Source organism: Amphimedon queenslandica, unplaced genomic scaffold (assembly GCF_000090795.2).
Source record: "Amphimedon queenslandica unplaced genomic scaffold, v1.1 AMPQUscaffold_12871, whole genome shotgun sequence".
NCBI classification, from domain to species: domain Eukaryota; kingdom Metazoa; phylum Porifera; class Demospongiae; order Haplosclerida; family Niphatidae; genus Amphimedon; species Amphimedon queenslandica.
This window is the reverse complement of record NW_003546893.1, coordinates 40,445-43,779: the sequence shown is the minus strand read 5'-3', so window position 1 is coordinate 43,779 and position 3,335 is coordinate 40,445. Positions and strand designations below refer to the sequence as shown.

General features: G+C 33.9%; 1 long non-coding RNA gene across 1 annotated transcript; it reads left to right on the top strand.

Moving 5' to 3' along the window:
• Positions 1-1,456: 1,456 nt before the first annotated feature.
• LOC109586451 (uncharacterized) lies at positions 1,457-2,360 on the top strand. The gene is made up of 2 exons (XR_002187035.1): positions 1,457-1,711; positions 2,079-2,360. It is a non-coding gene; the product is annotated as an uncharacterized LOC109586451 (long non-coding RNA).
• The last annotated feature ends 975 nt before the right edge of the window (positions 2,361-3,335 follow it).

Sequence of the window (3,335 nt, the reverse complement as noted above, 5' to 3'; positions counted from 1 at the left end):
CATAACTAATTGCCAAAATAAAAATCTGTCATTTTGAGCCATTTTTTGGAAAAATGCATGGGCTATAGCCTTGGGTATTTTTCAGAATTTTGGCATTTTCTTAAAATGGCTCTAACTTGAAAAATTCAAGTCGGAATCGCCTCAAACTTGCTACACAGCATAAATACATCAATATGTATCAGAAAATGTAATAAAAATTTGGGGTGATTTTGGAGCCATTTTTTGGAAAAATGCATAGGCTATATATAATAGCCTTGGGTATTTTTCAGAATTTTTGCATTTTCTTAAAATGTCTGTAACTTGAAAATTTGAAGTTGGAATCAACTCAAACTTTCTACATAGTATAAGTATATCAATGTGTATCAGAAAATGTAATAAAAATTTGGGGTGATTTCGGAGCCATTTTTTGAAAAAAAAACCATGGGCTATAGCCTTGAGTATTTTTCAAAATTTGGCCTGTTTTTAAAAATGGCCATAACTTGAAAATTATTTATCAGAATCAACTCAAACTTTCTGCACAGCATATGGACATCAATATGTATCAAAAAATGTAATAAAAATGTGGGGCGATTTTGGAGCCAATTTTCAGAAAAAATCCATAGGCTATAGCCTTGGATATTTTTCAGAATTTTGGGCCATAACTTTTAAAAATTAAGTCAGAATCCCCTTAAACTTTCTACACAGCATAAGGACATCAATATGTATTAGAAAATGTAATAAAAGTTGGGGGTGATTTTGAGCCATTTACGTGCTATAGCCTTAGGTATTTATCCTAAAGAGACTACTCAGTTGTCTTATGCATGAGCGCATAAGACAACTCAGTTGTCTCAGTTGTCTCAGCTGTTGTATGAGTGCATATTTACTGAAAGTCACATTCTTCATACTCCAGTATACTTATTTGGGCAAAGCCCACTAAGATGAGTAGAGTTTGTTTGTCTTTAAAGTCAGTGTAGCAAGGCTTAAAGTAAAAAACTTTTTCTAGCAGCAACATAAGGTAGAGATTCTGCTTCTTTGCACCTAATAATCTATGAGGCTGAACCCTTTAATGTTTTACATTGTTTCTAGTATTATACGTGTTCGTGTACATGTACATGTACATACATGTTAAATTGCTCCTTTTATTGTAAGGCATAGGCGGCAGCAGGATTTGAAGAGCAGTCAGGCAAAGAATGGCACGCGAAGTGCGCCGCGATTTTGGCCACACCCACTTTCCCCCCCACGTATTTTGGGCGTATACTCAACACACTCATACAATATGATATAGCATAAAATGCGCCTAAAAGGCCCCCTATCTTATATGTAAAACTCTATCCAACCTGTAAAGTGCTAGTCCTGGTCCTCTTGGAAGGCTTGTTGACAAAGGAAAGCAGAAAATACTGTCTCTTGCTAGCCATGGTAATTATTTATGACTAAAAATGATGTCATTAATTAAATTTTCATTTCTGGTCAAAATTTTTGGTCGGGCATTGCCCGTCCATGCCCAACCCTGCTGCCGTCTATGTTTTAAGGGATATGAACACAGTCAAAAATAATTAGTTAAAAATCATTGTCCTCATTATGTTGATAGGTAGCATCACTTGATTGGTGTAAAGGTCCTGATAGAGGTCTGCCCTGTCCTGATGTTATATTCTACTTTCATCTCTCATCAGAGGAAGCACTCAAGAGATCAGGATATGGAGAAGAGAGATACGAGAAGAAGTCATTCCAAGAGGTCAGTCAATGAGTGAGTATTTTTTCATAGCAGGGACATATACGATACATGTACTGTACATGTACCATGTAGCTAGTAATTTTAAGGGGAACTTTTTGACAGAATAAAACAAATGTCAGCATTTGTACATGCATTTGTACATTTGTACATGTACATGCATACAATTAAAACGTGCCAATCATCAAAAACTTAGCAATTCATTGAAATTGACATTATAGATTCTGGAGCTGTTAGGTTCAATAAAATTCATGAGTCCAAAATTACCAAAATTTTATTACATTTTCTGCCCTATACTGTAGTATAGCAGAAAATTATTGTAATCTAATTATTTTAATAGTTTCTTTATACATTCCCTCATTATTAATAGGAGGTTGCTAGAGTCTATGAGAAACTAAGAGATGGTAGTTGGTTTGATGTAGATGCTTCTAATTCAATTGATGAAATACATAAACAACTCTGGGACAAAACATCAAGTCTCCTTAGTACTATCAATAACAAAGAAATAGGAAAACTCTGGACGTAACAATTATAGCAATATTTATTATAGTAATATTTTAAGATATTTAATTGGGTGAATCCCTGACAGGCAATGTGGCTTTTTGTTTGTCGTTACTGGACATGACAAGGGGGAAAACCCCTTAATGTTTTACATGGTATTATTTAGTATTAAATTTTCAATTATTGTGGATACTAATTATGTGTGCATAGTCTACATATACTAATTGTTATAGTATAAGTATATCATTTCTACATTTATGTAGTCAATTCTATTGACACTAGGGGCTCTGCAAACAGTGTATATATTATAAAGATAATAGACCCAACTTTTATGTGCAACAGCAGTTATAACTTATAGCAGGCTTCTTGGGCAAATTCAAGCAAATACCTCAGTCTTAATGTACATGTATAGTAATTATTTAATGTAATAATAGTATGAGCAAGCCTTGCATGTATATTATTAAAGATAGATTAAATAAAGGTATTTTAAATATTTTATCAACTAGTACAACAATGACTATATGATTATGATTATTATACTAATGAGAGAAGGAAAGAAAGATAGAAAGAGGAAGGAGATAGGGAGAGAGAGAGAGAAGAGTTAGTACGTACTGTTCCCCTTCTTGTAGCTGATAAGTGGCATTGAGGAGTTTCACTAGGAATCTAGGCAGCATGTAGTCCGGAAAGAAAAATGAGTTTTTCAGTTGATTCCCTTCATCGATGCTCTTTGACGGATTAATAGGAGTGTAGGTGTATTCCCAGTTATCACAACTTAGTGTGATCTGGGGATAGTGTGATCTGTGATCAGAGGGAGATTAAAGCTATTATACATACATGTATATATACACCAGGCAATTCTATAGCTTGCAACTGTGCATGGTTACTTTGATGTTGTAAGAAATGTGTTGCCCAAAATAGAAGAGGTTTCTATTCTAGGCAACAGTATTGCAAAGTAACCACAGATAAATGCCTGCAATATCATTGCCTCTCTCTCTCCCTCTTTTTTTCTTTTTGTTTATTAAAATATTAAAAAAGATCACCAACACTGCAAAAAAGGATTATCTACACTACAATGCTTTAATAAAATAATTAACTAAACATGCACTATTGGTAGTGGTTTGTGTGG